Below are 22,400 nucleotides of genomic sequence, written 5' to 3'. Positions count from 1 at the left end.
AATCCCAACGTTCCCCTTCTCGGCCGATTATCCTTTTTTTGCCCAGACGGCCGCCGAAATACCAAACGTCGCAGGATGGCTCCCACACCAATACAGCCACCGCCAAAAGCTATTGCTGGGCCTCACCGGCCTCCGGCACCGCACGCGCAGGCACACCAACGCTGGGGCTCTGCGCCTGCCTAGCCTCCCAAAACTCCCAACGTTCCCGTTCTCGGCCGATTATCATTTTTTTGCCCAGGCGGCCGCCGAAATACCAAATGTCACAGGATGGCTCCCACACCAAAAGAGCCACCGCCAAAAGCTATTGCCGGGCCTCACCGGCCTCCGGCACCGCACGCGCAGGCACACCAACGCTGGGGCTCTGCGCCTGCCTAGCCTCCCAAAAATCCCAACGTTCCCGTTCTCGGCCGATTATCATTTTTTTGCCCAGACGGCCGCCAAAATACCAAACGTCGCAGGATGGCTCCCACACCAAAACAGCCACCGCCAAAAGCTATTGCTGGGCCTCACCGGCCTCCGGCACCGCACGCGCAGGCACACCAAAGCTGGGGCTCTGTGCCTGCCTAGCCTCCCAAAAATCCAAACGTTCCCGTTCTCGGCCGATTATCATTTTTTTGCCCAGACGGCCGCCGAAATACCAAACGTCGCAGGATGGCTCCCACACCAAAACAGCCACCGCCAAAAGCTATTGCCGGGCCTCACCGGCCTCCGGCACCGCACGCGCAGGCACACCAACGCTGGGGCTCTGCGCCTGCCTAGCCTCCCAAAAATCCCAACGTTCCCGTTCTCGGCCGATTATCATTTTTTTGCCCAGACGGCCGCCGAAATACCAAACGTCGCAGGATGGCTCCCACACCAAAAGAGCCACCGCCAAAAGCTATTGCCGGGCCTCACCGGCCTCCGGCACCGCACGCGCAGGCACACCAACGCTGGGGCTCTGCGCCTGCCTAGCCTCCCAAAACTCCCAACGTTCCCATTCTCGGCTTATTATCATTTTTTTGCCCAGACGGCCGCCGAAATACCAAACGTTGCAGGATGGCTCCCACAACAAAAGAGCCACCGCCAAAAGCTATTGCCGGGCCTCACCGGCCTCCGGCACCGCACGTGCAGGCACACCAACGCTGGGGCTCTGCGCCTGCCTAGCCTCCCGAAAATCCAAACGTTCCCATTCTCGGCCGATTATCATTTTTTTGCCCAGACGGCCGCCGAAATACCAAAAGTCGCAGGATGACTCCCACACCAAAACAGCCACCGCCAAAAGCTATTGCCGGGCCTCACCGGCCTCCGGCACCGCACGCGCAGGCACACCAACGCTGGGGCTCTGCGCCTGCCTAGCCTCCCAAAAATCCAAACGTTCCCGTTCTCGGCCGATTATCATTTTTTTGCCCAGGCGGCCGCCGAAATACCAAACGTCGCAGGATGGCTCCCACACCAAAAGAGCCACCGCCAAAAGCTATTGCCGGGCCTCACCAGCCTCCGGCACCGCACGCGCAGGCACACCAACGCTGGGGCTCTGCGCCTGCCTAGCCTCCCAAAACTCCCAACGTTCCCGTTCTCGGCCGATTATCATTTTTTTGCCCAGACGGACGCCGAAATACCAAATGTCACAGGATGGCTCCCACACCAAAACAGCCACCGCCAAAAGCTATTGCCGGGCCTCACCGGCCTCCGGCACCGCACGCGCAGGCACACCAACGCTGGGGCTCTGCGCCTGCCTAGCCTCCCAAAAATCCAAACGTTCCCGTTCTCGGCCGATTATCATTTTTTGCCCAGACGGCCGCTGAAATACCAAACGTCGCAGGATGGCTCCCACACCAAAAGAGCCACCGCCCAAAGCTATTGCCGGGCCTCACCGGCCTCCGGCACCGCACGCGCAGGCACACCAACGCTGGGGCTCTGCGCCTGCCTAGCCTCCCAAAAATCCCAACGTTCCCGTTCTCGGCCGATTATCATTTTTTTGCCAGACGGCCACAGAAATACCAAACGTCGCAGGATGGCTCCCACACCAAAACAGCCACCGCCAAAAGCTATTGCCGGGCCTCACCGGCCTCCGGCACCGCACGCGCAGGCACACCAACGCTGGGGCTCTGCGCCTGCCTAGCCTCCCAAAACTCCCAACGTTCCCGTTCTCGGCTGATTATCATTTTTTTGCCCAGACGGCCGCCGAAATACCAAACGTCGCAGGATGGCTCCCACACCAAAAGAGCCACCGCCAAAAGCTATTGCCGGGCCTCACCGGCCTCCGGCACCGCACGCGCAGGCACACCAACGCTGGGGCTCTGCGCCTGCCTAGCCTCCCAAAAATCCAAACGTTCCCGTTCTCGGCCGATTATCATTTTTTTGCCCAGACGGCCGCCGAAATACCAAACGTCGCAGGATGGCTCCCACACCAAAAGAGCCACCGCCAAAAGCTATTGCCGGGCCTCACCGGCCTCCGGCACCGCACGCGCAGGCACACCAACGCTGGGGCTCTGCGCCTGCCTAGCCTCCCAAAACTCCCAACGTTCCCGTTCTCGGCTGATTATCATTTTTTTGCCCAGGCGGCCGCCGAAATACCAAACGTCGCAGGATGGCTCCCACACCAAAAGAGCCACCGCCAAAAGCTATTGCCGGGCCTCACCGGCCTCCGGCACCGCACGCGCAGGCACACCAACGCTGGGGCTCTGCGCCTGCCTAGCCTCCCAAAACTCCCAACGTTCCCATTCTCGGCTTATTATCATTTTTTTGCCCAGACGGCCGCCGAAATACCAAATGTCACAGGATGGCTCCCACACCAAAACAGCCACCGCCAAAAGCTATTGCCGGGCCTCACCGGCCTCCGGCACCGCACGTGCAGGCACACCAACGCTGGGGCTCTGCGCCTGCCTAGCCTCCCGAAAATCCAAACGTTCCCATTCTCGGCCGATTATCATTTTTTTGCCCAGACGGCCGCCGAAATACCAAAAGTCGCAGGATGACTCCCACACCAAAACAGCCACCGCCAAAAGCTATTGCCGGGCCTCACCGGCCTCCGGCACCGCACGCGCAGGCACACCAACGCTGGGGCTCTGCGCCTGCCTAGCCTCCCAAAAATCCAAACGTTCCCGTTCTCGGCCGATTATCATTTTTTTGCCCAGGCGGCCGCCGAAATACCAAACGTCGCAGGATGGCTCCCACACCAAAAGAGCCACCGCCAAAAGCTATTGCCGGGCCTCACCAGCCTCCGGCACCGCACGCGCAGGCACACCAACGCTGGGGCTCTGCGCCTGCCTAGCCTCCCAAAACTCCCAACGTTCCCGTTCTCGGCCGATTATCATTTTTTTGCCCAGACGGACGCCGAAATACCAAATGTCACAGGATGGCTCCCACACCAAAACAGCCACCGCCAAAAGCTATTGCCGGGCCTCACCGGCCTCCGGCACCGCACGCGCAGGCACACCAACGCTGGGGCTCTGCGCCTGCCTAGCCTCCCAAAAATCCAAACGTTCCCGTTCTCGGCCGATTATCATTTTTTGCCCAGACGGCCGCTGAAATACCAAACGTCGCAGGATGGCTCCCACACCAAAAGAGCCACCGCCCAAAGCTATTGCCGGGCCTCACCGGCCTCCGGCACCGCACGCGCAGGCACACCAACGCTGGGGCTCTGCGCCTGCCTAGCCTCCCAAAAATCCCAACGTTCCCGTTCTCGGCCGATTATCATTTTTTTGCCAGACGGCCACAGAAATACCAAACGTCGCAGGATGGCTCCCACACCAAAACAGCCACCGCCAAAAGCTATTGCCGGGCCTCACCGGCCTCCGGCACCGCACGCGCAGGCACACCAACGCTGGGGCTCTGCGCCTGCCTAGCCTCCCAAAACTCCCAACGTTCCCGTTCTCGGCTGATTATCATTTTTTTGCCCAGACGGCCGCCGAAATACCAAACGTCGCAGGATGGCTCCCACACCAAAAGAGCCACCGCCAAAAGCTATTGCCGGGCCTCACCGGCCTCCGGCACCGCACGCGCAGGCACACCAACGCTGGGGCTCTGCGCCTGCCTAGCCTCCCAAAAATCCAAACGTTCCCGTTCTCGGCCGATTATCATTTTTTTGCCCAGACGGCCGCCGAAATACCAAACGTCGCAGGATGGCTCCCACACCAAAAGAGCCACCGCCAAAAGCTATTGCCGGGCCTCACCGGCCTCCGGCACCGCACGCGCAGGCACACCAACGCTGGGGCTCTGCGCCTGCCTAGCCTCCCAAAACTCCCAACGTTCCCGTTCTCGGCTGATTATCATTTTTTTGCCCAGGCGGCCGCCGAAATACCAAACGTCGCAGGATGGCTCCCACACCAAAAGAGCCACCGCCAAAAGCTATTGCCGGGCCTCACCGGCCTCCGGCACCGCACGCGCAGGCACACCAACGCTGGGGCTCTGCGCCTGCCTAGCCTCCCAAAACTCCCAACGTTCCCGTTCTCGGCCGATTATCATTTTTTTGCCCAGACGGCCGCCGAAATACCAAACGTCGCAGGATGGCTCCCACACCAAAAGAGCCACCGCCAAAAGCTATTGCCGGGCCTCACCGGCCTCCGGCACCGCACGCGCAGGCACACCAACGCTGGGGCTCTGCGCCTGCCTAGCCTCCCAAAACTCCCAACGTTCCCGTTCTCGGCCGATTATCATTTTTTTGCCCAGGCGGCCGCCAAAATACCAAACGTCGCAGGATGGCTCCCACACCAAAACAGCCACCGCCAAAAGCTATTGCCGGGCCTCACCGGCCTCCGGCACCGCACGCGCAGGCACACCAACGCTGGGGCTCTGCGCCTGCCTAGCCTCCCAAAACTCCCAACGTTCCCGTTCTCGGCCGATTATCATTTTTTTGCCCAGGCGGCCGCCGAAATACCAAACGTCGCAGGATGGCTCCCACACCAAAAGAGCCACCGCCCAAAGCTATTGCCGGGCCTCACCGGCCTCCGGCACCGCACGCGCAGGCACACCAACGCTGGGGCTCTGCGCCTGCCTAGCCTCCCAAAAATCCAAACGTTCCCGTTCTCGGCCGATTATCATTTTTTTGCCCAGACGGCCGCCGAAATACCAAACGTCGCAGGATGGCTCCCACACCAAAAGAGCCACCGCCAAAAGCTATTGCCGGGCCTCACCGGCCTCCGGCACCGCACGCGCAGGCACACCAACGCTGGGGCTCTGCGCCTGCCTAGCCTCCCAAAAATCCAAACGTTCCCATTCTCGGCCGATTATCATTTTTTTGCCCAGACGGCCGCCGAAATACCAAACGTCGCAGGATGGCTCCCACACCAAAAGAGCCACCGCCAAAAGCTATTGCCGGGCCTCACCGGCCTCCGGCACCGCACGCGCAGGCACACCAACGCTGGGGCTCTGCGCCTGCCTAGCCTCCCAAAAATCCAAACGTTCCCATTCTCGGCCGATTATCATTTTTTTGCCCAGACGGCCGCCGAAATACCACACGTCGCAGGATGACTCCCACACCAAAAGAGCCACCGCCAAAAGCTATTGCTGGGCCTCACCGGCCTCCGGCACCGCACGCGCAGGCACACCAACGCTGGGGCTCTGCGCCTGCCTAGCCTCCCAAAACTCCCAACGTTCCCGTTCTCGGCCGATTATCATTTTTTTGCCCAGGCGGCCGCCGAAATACCAAATGTCACAGGATGGCTCCCACACCAAAAGAGCCACCGCCAAAAGCTATTGCCGGGCCTCACCGGCCTCTGGCACCGCACGCGCAGGCACACCAACGCTGGGGCTCTGCGCCTGCCTAGCCTCCCGAAAATCCAAACGTTCCCATTCTCGGCCGATTATCATTTTTTTGCCCAGACGGCCGCCGAAATACCAAACGTCGCAGGATGGCTCCCACACCAAAAGAGCCACCGCCAAAAGCTATTGCCGGGCCTCACCGGCCTCCGGCACCGCACGCGCAGGCACACCAACGCTGGGGCTCTGCGCCTGCCTAGCCTCCCAAAAATCCAAACGTTCCCGTTCTCGGCCGATTATCATTTTTTTGCCCAGACGGCCACCGAAATACCAAACGTCGCAGGATGGCTCCCACACCAAAACAGCCACCGCCCAAAGCTATTGCCGGGCCTCACCGGCCTCCGGCACCGCACGCGCAGGCACACCAACGCTGGGGCTCTGCGCCTGCCTAGCCTCCCAAAAATCCCAACGTTCCCCTTCTCGGCCGATTATCCTTTTTTTGCCCAGACGGCCGCCGAAATACCAAACGTCGCAGGATGGCTCCCACACCAATACAGCCACCGCCAAAAGCTATTGCTGGGCCTCACCGGCCTCCGGCACCGCACGCGCAGGCACACCAACGCTGGGGCTCTGCGCCTGCCTAGCCTCCCAAAACTCCCAACGTTCCCGTTCTCGGCCGATTATCATTTTTTTGCCCAGGCGGCCGCCGAAATACCAAATGTCACAGGATGGCTCCCACACCAAAAGAGCCACCGCCAAAAGCTATTGCCGGGCCTCACCGGCCTCCGGCACCGCACGCGCAGGCACACCAACGCTGGGGCTCTGCGCCTGCCTAGCCTCCCGAAAATCCAAACGTTCCCATTCTCGGCCGATTATCATTTTTTTGCCCAGACGGCCGCCGAAATACCAAACGTCGCAGGATGGCTCCCACACCAAAAGAGCCACCGCCAAAAGCTATTGCCGGGCCTCACCGGCCTCCGGCACCGCACGCGCAGGCACACCAACGCTGGGGCTCTGCGCCTGCCTAGCCTCCCAAAAATCCCAACGTTCCCGTTCTCGGCCGATTATCATTTTTTTGCCCAGACGGCCACCGAAATACCAAACGTCGCAGGATGGCTCCCACACCAAAACAGCCACCACCAAAAGCTATTGCCGGGCCTCACCGGCCTCCAGCACCGCGCGCGCAGGCACACCAACGCTGGGGCTCTGCGCCTGCCTAGCCTCCCAAAAATCCAAACGTTCCCGTTCTCGGCCGATTATCATTTTTTTGCCCAGACGGCCGCCGAAATACCAAACGTCGCAGGATGGCTCCCACACCAAAAGAGCCACCGCCAAAAGCTATTGCCGGGCCTCACCGGCCTCCGGCACCGCACGCGCAGGCACACCAACGCTGGGGCTCTGCGCCTGCCTAGCCTCCCAAAAATCCAAACGTTCCCGTTCTCGGCCGATTATCATTTTTTTGCCCAGACGGCCGCCGAAATACCAAACGTCGCAGGATGGCTCCCACACCAAAACAGCCACCGCCAAAAGCTATTGCTGGGCCTCACCGGCCTCCGGCACCGCACGCGCAGGCACACCAAAGCTGGGGCTCTGCGCCTGCCTAGCCTCCCAAAAATCCAAACGTTCCCGTTCTCGGCCGATTATCATTTTTTTGCCCAGGCGGCCGCCGAAATACCAAACGTCGCAGGATGGCTCCCACACCAAAACAGCCACCGCCAAAAGCTATTGCCGGGCCTCACCGGCCTCCGGCACCGCACGCGCAGGCACACCAACGCTGGGGCTCTGCGCCTGCCTAGCCTCCCAAAACTCCCAACGTTCCCGTTCTCGGCCGATTATCATTTTTTTGCCCAGACGGCCGCCGAAATACCAAACGTCGCAGGATGGCTCCCACACCAAAACAGCCACCGCCAAAAGCTATTGCTGGGCCTCACCGGCCTCCGGCACCGCACGCGCAGGCACACCAACGCTGGGGCTCTGCGCCTGCCTAGCCTCCCAAAAATCCAAACGTTCCCGTTCTCGGCCGATTATCATTTTTTTGCCCAGACGGCCGCCGAAATACCAAACGTCGCAGGATGGCTCCCACACCAAAACAGCCACCGCCCAAAGCTATTGCCGGGCCTCACCGGCCTCCGGCACCGCACGCGCAGGCACACCAACGCTGGGGCTCTGCGCCTGCCTAGCCTCCCAAAAATCCAAACGTTCCCATTCTCGGCCGATTATCATTTTTTTGCCCAGACGGCCGCCGAAATACCAAACGTCGCAGGATGGCTCCCACACCAAAAGAGCCACCGCCAAAAGCTATTGCTGGGCCTCACCGGCCTCCGGCACCGCACGCGCAGGCACACCAACGCTGGGGCTCTGCGCCTGCCTAGCCTCCCAAAAATCCCAACGTTCCCCTTCTCGGCCGATTATCCTTTTTTTGCCCAGACGGCCGCCGAAATACCAAACGTCGCAGGATGGCTCCCACAACAAAAGAGCCACCACCAAAAGCTATTGCCGGGCCTCACCGGCCTCCGGCACCGCACGCGCAGGCACACCAACGCTGGGGCTCTGCGCCTGCCTAGCCTCCCAAAAATCCAAACGTTCCCATTCTCGGCCGATTATCATTTTTTTGCCCAGACGGCCGCCGAAATACCAAACGTCGCAGGATGGCTCCCACACCAAAAGAGCCACCGCCAAAAGCTATTGCCGGGCCTCACCGGCCTCCGGCACCGCACGCGCAGGCACACCAACGCTGGGGCTCTGCGCCTGCCTAGCCTCCCAAAACTCCCAACGTTCCCGTTCTCGGCCGATTATCATTTTTTTGCCCAGACGGCCGCCGAAATACCAAACGTCGCAGGATGGCTCCCACACCAAAAGAGCCACCGCCCAAAGCTATTGCCGGGCCTCACCGGCCTCCGGCACCGCACGCGCAGGCACACCAACGCTGGGGCTCTGCGCCTGCCTAGCCTCCCAAAACTCCCAACGTTCCCATTCTCGGCCGATTATCATTTTTTTGCCCAGACGGCCGCCGAAATACCAAACGTCGCAGGATGACTCCCACACCAAAACAGCCACCGCCAAAAGCTATTGCCGGGCCTCACCGGCCTCCGGCACCGCACGCGCAGGCACACCAATGCTGGGGCTCTGCGCCTGCCTAGCCTCCCAAAACTCCCAACGTTCCCGTTCTCGGCCGATTATCATTTTTTTGCCCAGACGGCCGCCGAAATACCAAACGTCGCAGGATGGCTCCCACACCAAAACAGCCACCGCCAAAAGCTATTGCTGGGCCTCACCGGCCTCCGGCACCGCACGCGCAGGCACACCAACGCTGGGGCTCTGCGCCTGCCTAGCCTCCCAAAAATCCAAACGTTCCCGTTCTCGGCCGATTATCATTTTTTTGCCCAGACGGCCGCCGAAATACCAAACGTCGCAGGATGGCTCCCACACCAAAACAGCCACCGCCAAAAGCTATTGCTGGGCCTCACCGGCCTCCGGCACCGCACGCGCAGGCACACCAAAGCTGGGGCTCTGCGCCTGCCTAGCCTCCCAAAAATCCAAACGTTCCCGTTCTCGGCCGATTATCCTTTTTTTGCCCAGACGGCCGCCGAAATACCAAACGTCGCAGGATGGCTCCCACACCAAAACAGCCACCGCCAAAAGCTATTGCCGGGCCTCACCGGCCTCCGGCACCGCACGCGCAGGCACACCAAAGCTGGGGCTCTGCGCCTGCCTAGCCTCCCAAAACTCCCAACGTTCCCGTTCTCGGCCGATTATCATTTTTTTGCCCAGACGGACGCCGAAATACCAAACGTCGCAGGATGGCTCCCACACCAAAACAGCCACCGCCAAAAGCTATTGCTGGGCCTCACCGGCCTCCGGCACCGCACGCGCAGGCACACCAACGCTGGGGCTCTGCGCCTGCCTAGCCTCCCAAAAATCCAAACGTTCCCGTTCTCGGCCGATTATCATTTTTTTGCCCAGACGGCCGCCGAAATACCAAACGTCGCAGGATGGCTCCCACACCAAAACAGCCACCGCCCAAAGCTATTGCCGGGCCTCACCGGCCTCCGGCACCGCACGCGCAGGCACACCAACGCTGGGGCTCTGCGCCTGCCTAGCCTCCCAAAACTCCCAACGTTCCCGTTCTCGGCCGATTATCATTTTTTTGCCCAGGCGGCCGCCGAAATACCAAATGTCACAGGATGGCTCCCACACCAAAAGAGCCACCGCCAAAAGCTATTGCCGGGCCTCACCGGCCTCTGGCACCGCACGCGCAGGCACACCAACGCTGGGGCTCTGCGCCTGCCTAGCCTCCCGAAAATCCAAACGTTCCCATTCTCGGCCGATTATCATTTTTTTGCCCAGACGGCCGCCGAAATACCAAACGTCGCAGGATGGCTCCCACACCAAAAGAGCCACCGCCAAAAGCTATTGCCGGGCCTCACCGGCCTCCGGCACCGCACGCGCAGGCACACCAACGCTGGGGCTCTGCGCCTGCCTAGCCTCCCAAAAATCCAAACGTTCCCGTTCTCGGCCGATTATCATTTTTTTGCCCAGACGGCCACCGAAATACCAAACGTCGCAGGATGGCTCCCACACCAAAACAGCCACCGCCCAAAGCTATTGCCGGGCCTCACCGGCCTCCGGCACCGCACGCGCAGGCACACCAACGCTGGGGCTCTGCGCCTGCCTAGCCTCCCAAAAATCCCAACGTTCCCCTTCTCGGCCGATTATCCTTTTTTTGCCCAGACGGCCGCCGAAATACCAAACGTCGCAGGATGGCTCCCACACCAATACAGCCACCGCCAAAAGCTATTGCTGGGCCTCACCGGCCTCCGGCACCGCACGCGCAGGCACACCAACGCTGGGGCTCTGCGCCTGCCTAGCCTCCCAAAACTCCCAACGTTCCCGTTCTCGGCCGATTATCATTTTTTTGCCCAGGCGGCCGCCGAAATACCAAATGTCACAGGATGGCTCCCACACCAAAACAGCCACCGCCAAAAGCTATTGCCGGGCCTCACCGGCCTCCGGCACCGCACGCGCAGGCACACCAACGCTGGGGCTCTGCGCCTGCCTAGCCTCCCGAAAATCCAAACGTTCCCATTCTCGGCCGATTATCATTTTTTTGCCCAGACGGCCGCCGAAATACCAAACGTCGCAGGATGGCTCCCACACCAAAAGAGCCACCGCCAAAAGCTATTGCCGGGCCTCACCGGCCTCCGGCACCGCACGCGCAGGCACACCAACGCTGGGGCTCTGCGCCTGCCTAGCCTCCCAAAAATCCCAACGTTCCCGTTCTCGGCCGATTATCATTTTTTTGCCCAGACGGCCACCGAAATACCAAACGTCGCAGGATGGCTCCCACACCAAAACAGCCACCACCAAAAGCTATTGCCGGGCCTCACCGGCCTCCAGCACCGCGCGCGCAGGCACACCAACGCTGGGGCTCTGCGCCTGCCTAGCCTCCCAAAAATCCAAACGTTCCCGTTCTCGGCCGATTATCATTTTTTTGCCCAGACGGCCGCCGAAATACCAAACGTCGCAGGATGGCTCCCACACCAAAAGAGCCACCGCCAAAAGCTATTGCCGGGCCTCACCGGCCTCCGGCACCGCACGCGCAGGCACACCAACGCTGGGGCTCTGCGCCTGCCTAGCCTCCCAAAAATCCAAACGTTCCCGTTCTCGGCCGATTATCATTTTTTTGCCCAGACGGCCGCCGAAATACCAAACGTCGCAGGATGGCTCCCACACCAAAACAGCCACCGCCAAAAGCTATTGCTGGGCCTCACCGGCCTCCGGCACCGCACGCGCAGGCACACCAAAGCTGGGGCTCTGCGCCTGCCTAGCCTCCCAAAAATCCAAACGTTCCCGTTCTCGGCCGATTATCATTTTTTTGCCCAGGCGGCCGCCGAAATACCAAACGTCGCAGGATGGCTCCCACACCAAAACAGCCACCGCCAAAAGCTATTGCCGGGCCTCACCGGCCTCCGGCACCGCACGCGCAGGCACACCAAAGCTGGGGCTCTGCGCCTGCCTAGCCTCCCAAAACTCCAAACGTTCCCGTTCTCGGCCGATTATCATTTTTTTGCCCAGACGGCCGCCGAAATACCAAACGTCGCAGGATGGCTCCCACACCAAAACAGCCACCGCCAAAAGCTATTGCTGGGCCTCACCGGCCTCCGGCACCGCACGCGCAGGCACACCAACGCTGGGGCTCTGCGCCTGCCTAGCCTCCCAAAAATCCAAACGTTCCCGTTCTCGGCCGATTATCATTTTTTTGCCCAGACGGCCGCCGAAATACCAAACGTCGCAGGATGGCTCCCACACCAAAACAGCCACCGCCCAAAGCTATTGCCGGGCCTCACCGGCCTCCGGCACCGCACGCGCAGGCACACCAACGCTGGGGCTCTGCGCCTGCCTAGCCTCCCAAAAATCCAAACGTTCCCATTCTCGGCCGATTATCATTTTTTTGCCCAGACGGCCGCCGAAATACCAAACGTCGCAGGATGGCTCCCACACCAAAAGAGCCACCGCCAAAAGCTATTGCTGGGCCTCACCGGCCTCCGGCACCGCACGCGCAGGCACACCAACGCTGGGGCTCTGCGCCTGCCTAGCCTCCCAAAAATCCCAACGTTCCCCTTCTCGGCCGATTATCCTTTTTTTGCCCAGACGGCCGCCGAAATACCAAACGTCGCAGGATGGCTCCCACAACAAAAGAGCCACCACCAAAAGCTATTGCCGGGCCTCACCGGCCTCCGGCACCGCACGCGCAGGCACACCAACGCTGGGGCTCTGCGCCTGCCTAGCCTCCCAAAAATCCAAACGTTCCCATTCTCGGCCGATTATCATTTTTTTGCCCAGACGGCCGCCGAAATACCAAACGTCGCAGGATGGCTCCCACACCAAAAGAGCCACCGCCAAAAGCTATTGCCGGGCCTCACCGGCCTCCGGCACCGCACGCGCAGGCACACCAACGCTGGGGCTCTGCGCCTGCCTAGCCTCCCAAAACTCCCAACGTTCCCGTTCTCGGCCGATTATCATTTTTTTGCCCAGACGGCCGCCGAAATACCAAACGTCGCAGGATGGCTCCCACACCAAAACAGCCACCGCCAAAAGCTATTGCCGGGCCTCACCGGCCTCCGGCACCGCACGCGCAGGCACACCAACGCTGGGGCTCTGCGCCTGCCTAGCCTCCCAAAACTCCCAACGTTCCCATTCTCGGCCGATTATCATTTTTTTGCCCAGACGGCCGCCGAAATACCAAACGTCGCAGGATGGCTCCCACACCAAAACAGCCACCGCCAAAAGCTATTGCCGGGCCTCACCGGCCTCCGGCACCGCACGCGCAGGCACACCAAAGCTGGGGCTCTGCGCCTGCCTAGCCTCCCAAAACTCCCAACGTTCCCATTCTCGGCCGATTATCATTTTTTTGCCCAGACGGCCGCCGAAATACCAAACGTCGCAGGATGGCTCCCACACCAAAACAGCCACCACCAAAAGCTATTGCCGGGCCTCACCGGCCTCCGGCACCGCACGCGCAGGCACACCAACGCTGGGGCTCTGCGCCTGCCTAGCCTCCCAAAAATCCAAACGTTCCCATTCTCGGCCGATTATCATTTTTTTGCCCAGACGGCCGCCGAAATACCAAACGTCGCAGGATGGCTCCCACACCAAAAGAGCCACCGCCAAAAGCTATTGCCGGGCCTCACCGGCCTCCGGCACCGCACGCGCAGGCACACCAAAGCTGGGGCTCTGCGCCTGCCTAGCCTCCCAAAACTCCCAACGTTCCCGTTCTCGGCCGATTATCATTTTTTTGCCCAGACGGACGCCGAAATACCAAACGTCGCAGGATGGCTCCCACACCAAAAGAGCCACCGCCCAAAGCTATTGCCGGGCCTCACCGGCCTCCGGCACCGCACGCGCAGGCACACCAACGCTGGGGCTCTGCGCCTGCCTAGCCTCCCAAAAATCCAAACGTTCCCATTCTCGGCCGATTATCATTTTTTTGCCCAGACGGCCGCCGAAATACCAAACGTCGCAGGATGGCTCCCACACCAAAAGAGCCACCGCCAAAAGCTATTGCCGGGCCTCACCGGCCTCCGGCACCGCACGCGCAGGCACACCAACGCTGGGGCTCTGCGCCTGCCTAGCCTCCCAAAACTCCCAACGTTCCCATTCTCGGCCGATTATCATTTTTTTGCCCAGGCGGCCGCCGAAATACCAAACGTCGCAGGATGGCTCCCACACCAAAAGAGCCACCGCCAAAAGCTATTGCCGGGCCTCACCGGCCTCCGGCACCGCACGCGCAGGCACACCAATGCTGGGGCTCTGCGCCTGCCTAGCCTCCCAAAAATCCCAACGTTCCCGTTCTCGGCCGATTATCATTTTTTTGCCCAGACGGCCGCCGAAATACCAAACGTCGCAGGATGGCTCCCACACCAAAAGAGCCACCGCCCAAAGCTATTGCCGGGCCTCACCGGCCTCCGGCACCGCACGCGCAGGCACACCAACGCTGGGGCTCTGCGCCTGCCTAGCCTCCCAAAACTCCCAACGTTCCCGTTCTCGGCCGATTATCATTTTTTTGCCCAGACGGCCGCCGAAATACCAAACGTCGCAGGATGGCTCCCACACCAAAAGAGCCACCGCCAAAAGCTATTGCTGGGCCTCACCGGCCTCCGGCACCGCACGCGCAGGCACACCAACGCTGGGGCTCTGCGCCTGCCTAGCCTCCCAAAAATCCCAACGTTCCCCTTCTCGGCCGATTATCCTTTTTTTGCCCAGACGGCCGCCGAAATACCAAACGTCGCAGGATGGCTCCCACAACAAAAGAGCCACCACCAAAAGCTATTGCCGGGCCTCACCGGCCTCCGGCACCGCACGCGCAGGCACACCAACGCTGGGGCTCTGCGCCTGCCTAGCCTCCCAAAAATCCAAACGTTCCCATTCTCGGCCGATTATCATTTTTTTGCCCAGACGGCCGCCGAAATACCAAACGTCGCAGGATGGCTCCCACACCAAAACAGCCACCACCAAAAGCTATTGCCGGGCCTCACCGGCCTCCGGCACCGCACGCGCAGGCACACCAACGCTGGGGCTCTGCGCCTGCCTAGCCTCCCAAAACTCCCAACGTTCCCGTTCTCGGCCGATTATCATTTTTTTGCCCAGACGGCCGCCGAAATACCAAACGTCGCAGGATGGCTCCCACACCAAAACAGCCACCGCCAAAAGCTATTGCCGGGCCTCACCGGCCTCCGGCACCGCACGCGCAGGCACACCAACGCTGGGGCTCTGCGCCTGCCTAGCCTCCCAAAACTCCCAACGTTCCCATTCTCGGCCGATTATCATTTTTTTGCCCAGACGGCCGCCGAAATACCAAACGTCGCAGGATGGCTCCCACACCAAAAGAGCCACCGCCAAAAGCTATTGCCGGGCCTCACCGGCCTCCGGCACCGCACGCGCAGGCACACCAAAGCTGGGGCTCTGCGCCTGCCTAGCCTCCCAAAACTCCCAACGTTCCCGTTCTTGGCCGATTATAATTTTTTTGCCCAGACGGCCGCCGAAATACCAAACGTCGCAGGATGGCTCCCACACCAAAACAGCCACCGCCAAAAGCTATTGCTGGGCCTCACCGGCCTCCGGCACCGCACGCGCAGGCACACCAACGCTGGGGCTCTGCGCCTGCCTAGCCTCCCAAAAATCCAAACGTTCCCGTTCTCGGCCGATTATCATTTTTTTGCCCAGACGGACGCCGAAATACCAAACGTCGCAGGATGGCTCCCACACCAAAACAGCCACCGCCAAAAGCTATTGCTGGGCCTCACCGGCCTCCGGCACCGCACGCGCAGGCACACCAAAGCTGGGGCTCTGCGCCTGCCTAGCCTCCCAAAAATCCAAACGTTCCCGTTCTCGGCCGATTATCCTTTTTTTGCCCAGACGGCCGCCGAAATACCAAACGTCGCAGGATGGCTCCCACACCAAAACAGCCACCGCCAAAAGCTATTGCCGGGCCTCACCGGCCTCCGGCACCGCACGCGCAGGCACACCAAAGCTGGGGCTCTGCGCCTGCCTAGCCTCCCAAAACTCCCAACGTTCCCGTTCTCGGCCGATTATCATTTTTTTGCCCAGACGGCCGCCGAAATACCAAACGTCGCAGGATGGCTCCCACACCAAAACAGCCACCGCCAAAAGCTATTGCTGGGCCTCACCGGCCTCCGGCACCGCACGCGCAGGCACACCAACGCTGGGGCTCTGCGCCTGCCTAGCCTCCCAAAAATCCAAACGTTCCCGTTCTCGGCCGATTATCATTTTTTTGCCCAGACGGCCGCCGAAATACCAAACGTCGCAGGATGGCTCCCACACCAAAACAGCCACCGCCCAAAGCTATTGCCGGGCCTCACCGGCCTCCGGCACCGCACGCGCAGGCACACCAACGCTGGGGCTCTGCGCCTGCCTAGCCTCCCAAAAATCCAAACGTTCCCATTCTCGGCCGATTATCATTTTTTTGCCCAGACGGCCGCCGAAATACCAAACGTCGCAGGATGGCTCCCACACCAAAACAGCCACCACCAAAAGCTATTGCCGGGCCTCACCGGCCTCCGGCACCGCACGCGCAGGCACACCAACGCTGGGGCTCTGCGCCTGCCTAGCCTCCCAAAACTCCCAACGTTCCCATTCTCGGCCGATTATCATTTTTTTGCCCAGACGGCCGCCGAAATACCAAACGTCGCAGGATGGCTCCCACACCAAAACAGCCACCACCAAAAGCTATTGCCGGGCCTCACCGGCCTCCGGCACCGCACGCGCAGGCACACCAACGCTGGGGCTCTGCGCCTGCCTAGCCTCCCAAAAATCCCAACGTTCCCATTCTCGGCCGATTATCATTTTTTTGCCCAGACGGCCGCCGAAATACCAAACGTCGCAGGATGGCTCCCACACCAAAACAGCCACCGCCAAAAGCTATTGCCGGGCCTCACCGGCCTCCGGCACCGCACGCGCAGGCACACCAAAGCTGAGGCTCTGCGCCTGCCTAGCCTCCCAAAACTCCCAACGTTCCCGTTCTCGGCCGATTATCATTTTTTTGCCCAGACGGCCGCCGAAATACCAAACGTCGCAGGATGGCTCCCACACCAAAACAGCCACCGCCAAAAGCTATTGCTGGGCCTCACCGGCCTCCGGCACCGCACGCGCAGGCACACCAACGCTGGGGCTCTGCGCCTGCCTAGCCTCCCAAAAATCCAAACGTTCCCGTTCTCGGCCGATTATCATTTTTTTGCCCAGACGGCCGCCGAAATACCAAACGTCGCAGGATGGCTCCCACACCAAAAGAGCCACCGCCCAAAGCTATTGCCGGGCCTCACCGGCCTCCGGCACCGCACGCGCAGGCACACCAACGCTGGGGCTCTGCGCCTGCCTAGCCTCCCAAAAATCCAAACGTTCCCATTCTCGGCCGATTATCATTTTTTTGCCCAGACGGCCGCCGAAATACCAAACGTCGCAGGATGGCTCCCACACCAAAAGAGCCACCGCCAAAAGCTATTGCTGGGCCTCACCGGCCTCCGGCACCGCACGCGCAGGCACACCAACGCTGGGGCTCTGCGCCTGCCTAGCCTCCCAAAACTCCCAACGTTCCCATTCTCGGCCGATTATCATTTTTTTGCCCAGACGGCCGCCGAAATACCAAACGTCGCAGGATGGCTCCCACACCAAAACAGCCACCACCAAAAGCTATTGCCGGGCCTCACCGGCCTCCGGCACCGCACGCGCAGGCACACCAACGCTGGGGCTCTGCGCCTGCCTAGCCTCCCAAAACTCCCAACGTTCCCATTCTCGGCCGATTATCATTTTTTTGCCCAGGCGGCCGCCGAAATACCAAACGTCGCAGGATGGCTCCCACACCAAAACAGCCACCGCCAAAAGCTATTGCCGGGCCTCACCGGCCTCCGGCACCGCACGCGCAGGCACACCAATGCTGGGGCTCTGCGCCTGCCTAGCCTCCCAAAAATCCCAACGTTCCCGTTCTCGGCCGATTATCATTTTTTTGCCCAGACGGCCGCCGAAATACCAAACGTCGCAGGATGGCTCCCACACCAAAAGAGCCACCGCCCAAAGCTATTGCCGGGCCTCACCGGCCTCCGGCACCGCACGCGCAGGCACACCAACGCTGGGGCTCTGCGCCTGCCTAGCCTCCCAAAACTCCCAACGTTCCCGTTCTCGGCCGATTATCATTTTTTTGCCCAGACGGCCGCCGAAATACCAAACGTCGCAGGATGGCTCCCACACCAAAAGAGCCACCGCCAAAAGCTATTGCTGGGCCTCACCGGCCTCCGGCACCGCACGCGCAGGCACACCAACGCTGGGGCTCTGCGCCTGCCTAGCCTCCCAAAAATCCCAACGTTCCCCTTCTCGGCCGATTATCCTTTTTTTGCCCAGACGGCCGCCGAAATACCAAACGTCGCAGGATGGCTCCCACAACAAAAGAGCCACCACCAAAAGCTATTGCCGGGCCTCACCGGCCTCCGGCACCGCACGCGCAGGCACACCAACGCTGGGGCTCTGCGCCTGCCTAGCCTCCCAAAACTCCCAACGTTCCCATTCTCGGCCGATTATCATTTTTTTGCCCAGACGGCCGCCGAAATACCAAACGTCGCAGGATGGCTCCCACACCAAAACAGCCACCACCAAAAGCTATTGCCGGGCCTCACCGGCCTCCGGCACCGCACGCGCAGGCACACCAACGCTGGGGCTCTGCGCCTGCCTAGCCTCCCAAAAATCCAAACGTTCCCGTTCTCGGCCGATTATCATTTTTTTGCCCAGACGGCCGCCGAAATACCAAACGTCGCAGGATGGCTCCCACACCAAAAGAGCCACCGCCAAAAGCTATTGCCGGGCCTCACCGGCCTCCGGCACCGCACGCGCAGGCACACCAACGCTGGGGCTCTGAGCCTGCCTAGCCTCCCAAAAATCCAAACGTTCCCGTTCTCGGCCGATTATAATTTTTTTGCCCAGACGGCCGCCGAAATACCAAACGTCGCAGGATGGCTCCCACACCAAAACAGCCACCGCCAAAAGCTATTGCCGGGCCTCACCGGCCTCCGGCACCGCACGCGCAGGCACACCAACGCTGGGGCTCTGCGCCTGCCTAGCCTCCCAAAAATCCAAACGTTCCCATTCTCGGCCGATTATCATTTTTTTGCCCAGACGGCCGCCGAAATACCACACGTCGCAGGATGACTCCCACACCAAAAGAGCCACTGCCAAAAGCTATTGCCGGGCCTCACCGGCCTCCGGCACCGCACGCGCAGGCACACCAACGCTGGGGCTCTGCGCCTGCCTAGCCTCCCAAAACTCCAAACGTTCCCGTTCTCGGCCGATTATCATTATTTTGCCCAGGCGGCCGCCGAAATACCAAACGTCGCAGGATGGCTCCCACACCAAAACAGCCACCGCCAAAAGCTATTGCCGGGCCTCACCGGCCTCCGGCACCGCACGCGCAGGCACACCAATGCTGGGGCTCTGCGCCTGCCTAGCCTCCCAAAAATCCCAACGTTCCCGTTCTCGGCCGATTATCATTTTTTTGCCCAGACGGCCGCCGAAATACCAAACGTCGCAGGATGGCTCCCACACCAAAAGAGCCACCGCCCAAAGCTATTGCCGGGCCTCACCGGCCTCCGGCACCGCACGCGCAGGCACACCAACGCTGGGGCTCTGCGCCTGCCTAGCCTCCCAAAACTCCCAACGTTCCCGTTCTCGGCCGATTATCATTTTTTTGCCCAGACGGCCGCCGAAATACCAAACGTCGCAGGATGGCTCCCACACCAAAAGAGCCACCGCCAAAAGCTATTGCTGGGCCTCACCGGCCTCCGGCACCGCACGCGCAGGCACACCAACGCTGGGGCTCTGCGCCTGCCTAGCCTCCCAAAAATCCCAACGTTCCCCTTCTCGGCCGATTATCCTTTTTTTGCCCAGACGGCCGCCGAAATACCAAACGTCGCAGGATGGCTCCCACAACAAAAGAGCCACCACCAAAAGCTATTGCCGGGCCTCACCGGCCTCCGGCACCGCACGCGCAGGCACACCAACGCTGGGGCTCTGCGCCTGCCTAGCCTCCCAAAAATCCAAACGTTCCCATTCTCGGCCGATTATCATTTTTTTGCCCAGACGGCCGCCGAAATACCAAACGTCGCAGGATGGCTCCCACACCAAAACAGCCACCGCCAAAAGCTATTGCCGGGCCTCACCGGCCTCCGGCACCGCACGCGCAGGCACACCAACGCTGGGGCTCTGCGCCTGCCTAGCCTCCCAAAACTCCCAACGTTCCCGTTCTCGGCCGATTATCATTTTTTTGCCCAGACGGCCGCCGAAATACCAAACGTCGCAGGATGGCTCCCACACCAAAACAGCCACCGCCAAAAGCTATTGCCGGGCCTCACCGGCCTCCGGCACCGCACGCGCAGGCACACCAACGCTGGGGCTCTGCGCCTGCCTAGCCTCCCAAAACTCCCAACGTTCCCATTCTCGGCCGATTATCATTTTTTTGCCCAGACGGCCGCCGAAATACCAAACGTCGCAGGATGGCTCCCACACCAAAACAGCCACCGCCAAAAGCTATTGCCGGGCCTCACCGGCCTCCGGCACCGCACGCGCAGGCACACCAAAGCTGGGGCTCTGCGCCTGCCTAGCCTCCCAAAACTCCCAACGTTCCCGTTCTCGGCCGATTATCATTTTTTTGCCCAGACGGCCGCCGAAATACCAAACGTCGCAGGATGGCTCCCACACCAAAACAGCCACCGCCAAAAGCTATTGCTGGGCCTCACCGGCCTCCGGCACCGCACGCGCAGGCACACCAACGCTGGGGCTCTGCGCCTGCCTAGCCTCCCAAAAATCCAAACGTTCCCGTTCTCGGCCGATTATCATTTTTTTGCCCAGACGGACGCCGAAATACCAAACGTCGCAGGATGGCTCCCACACCAAAACAGCCACCGCCAAAAGCTATTGCTGGGCCTCACCGGCCTCCGGCACCGCACGCGCAGGCACACCAAAGCTGGGGCTCTGCGCCTGCCTAGCCTCCCAAAAATCCAAACGTTCCCGTTCTCGGCCGATTATCCTTTTTTTGCCCAGACGGCCGCCGAAATACCAAACGTCGCAGGATGGCTCCCACACCAAAACAGCCACCGCCAAAAGCTATTGCCGGGCCTCACCGGCCTCCGGCACCGCACGCGCAGGCACACCAAAGCTGGGGCTCTGCGCCTGCCTAGCCTCCCAAAACTCCCAACGTTCCCGTTCTCGGCCGATTATCATTTTTTTGCCCAGACGGCCGCCGAAATACCAAACGTCGCAGGATGGCTCCCACACCAAAACAGCCACCGCCAAAAGCTATTGCTGGGCCTCACCGGCCTCCGGCACCGCACGCGCAGGCACACCAACGCTGGGGCTCTGCGCCTGCCTAGCCTCCCAAAAATCCAAACGTTCCCGTTCTCGGCCGATTATCATTTTTTTGCCCAGACGGCCGCCGAAATACCAAACGTCGCAGGATGGCTCCCACACCAAAACAGCCACCGCCCAAAGCTATTGCCGGGCCTCACCGGCCTCCGGCACCGCACGCGCAGGCACACCAACGCTGGGGCTCTGCGCCTGCCTAGCCTCCCAAAAATCCAAACGTTCCCATTCTCGGCCGATTATCATTTTTTTGCCCAGACGGCCGCCGAAATACCAAACGTCGCAGGATGGCTCCCACACCAAAACAGCCACCACCAAAAGCTATTGCCGGGCCTCACCGGCCTCCGGCACCGCACGCGCAGGCACACCAACGCTGGGGCTCTGCGCCTGCCTAGCCTCCCAAAACTCCCAACGTTCCCATTCTCGGCCGATTATCATTTTTTTGCCCAGACGGCCGCCGAAATACCAAACGTCGCAGGATGGCTCCCACACCAAAACAGCCACCACCAAAAGCTATTGCCGGGCCTCACCGGCCTCCGGCACCGCACGCGCAGGCACACCAACGCTGGGGCTCTGCGCCTGCCTAGCCTCCCAAAAATCCAAACGTTCCCATTCTCGGCCGATTATCATTTTTTTGCCCAGACGGCCGCCGAAATACCAAACGTCGCAGGATGGCTCCCACACCAAAAGAGCCACCGCCAAAAGCTATTGCCGGGCCTCACCGGCCTCCGGCACCGCACGCGCAGGCACACCAAAGCTGGGGCTCTGCGCCTGCCTAGCCTCCCAAAACTCCCAACGTTCCCGTTCTCGGCCGATTATCATTTTTTTGCCCAGACGGCCGCCGAAATACCAAACGTCGCAGGATGGCTCCCACACCAAAACAGCCACCGCCAAAAGCTATTGCTGGGCCTCACCGGCCTCCGGCACCGCACGCGCAGGCACACCAACGCTGGGGCTCTGCGCCTGCCTAGCCTCCCAAAAATCCAAACGTTCCCGTTCTCGGCCGATTATCATTTTTTTGCCCAGACGGCCGCCGAAATACCAAACGTCGCAGGATGGCTCCCACACCAAAAGAGCCACCGCCCAAAGCTATTGCCGGGCCTCACCGGCCTCCGGCACCGCACGCGCAGGCACACCAACGCTGGGGCTCTGCGCCTGCCTAGCCTCCCAAAAATCCAAACGTTCCCATTCTCGGCCGATTATCATTTTTTTGCCCAGACGGCCGCCGAAATACCAAACGTCGCAGGATGGCTCCCACACCAAAAGAGCCACCGCCAAAAGCTATTGCTGGGCCTCACCGGCCT

The sequence above is a fragment of the Phalacrocorax carbo genome, chromosome 29, assembly GCF_963921805.1.
Source record: "Phalacrocorax carbo chromosome 29, bPhaCar2.1, whole genome shotgun sequence".
NCBI classification, from domain to species: Eukaryota; Metazoa; Chordata; class Aves; order Suliformes; family Phalacrocoracidae; genus Phalacrocorax; species Phalacrocorax carbo.
The sequence above is the reverse complement of the archived record's forward strand: the minus strand, read 5'-3'. Positions refer to the sequence as shown.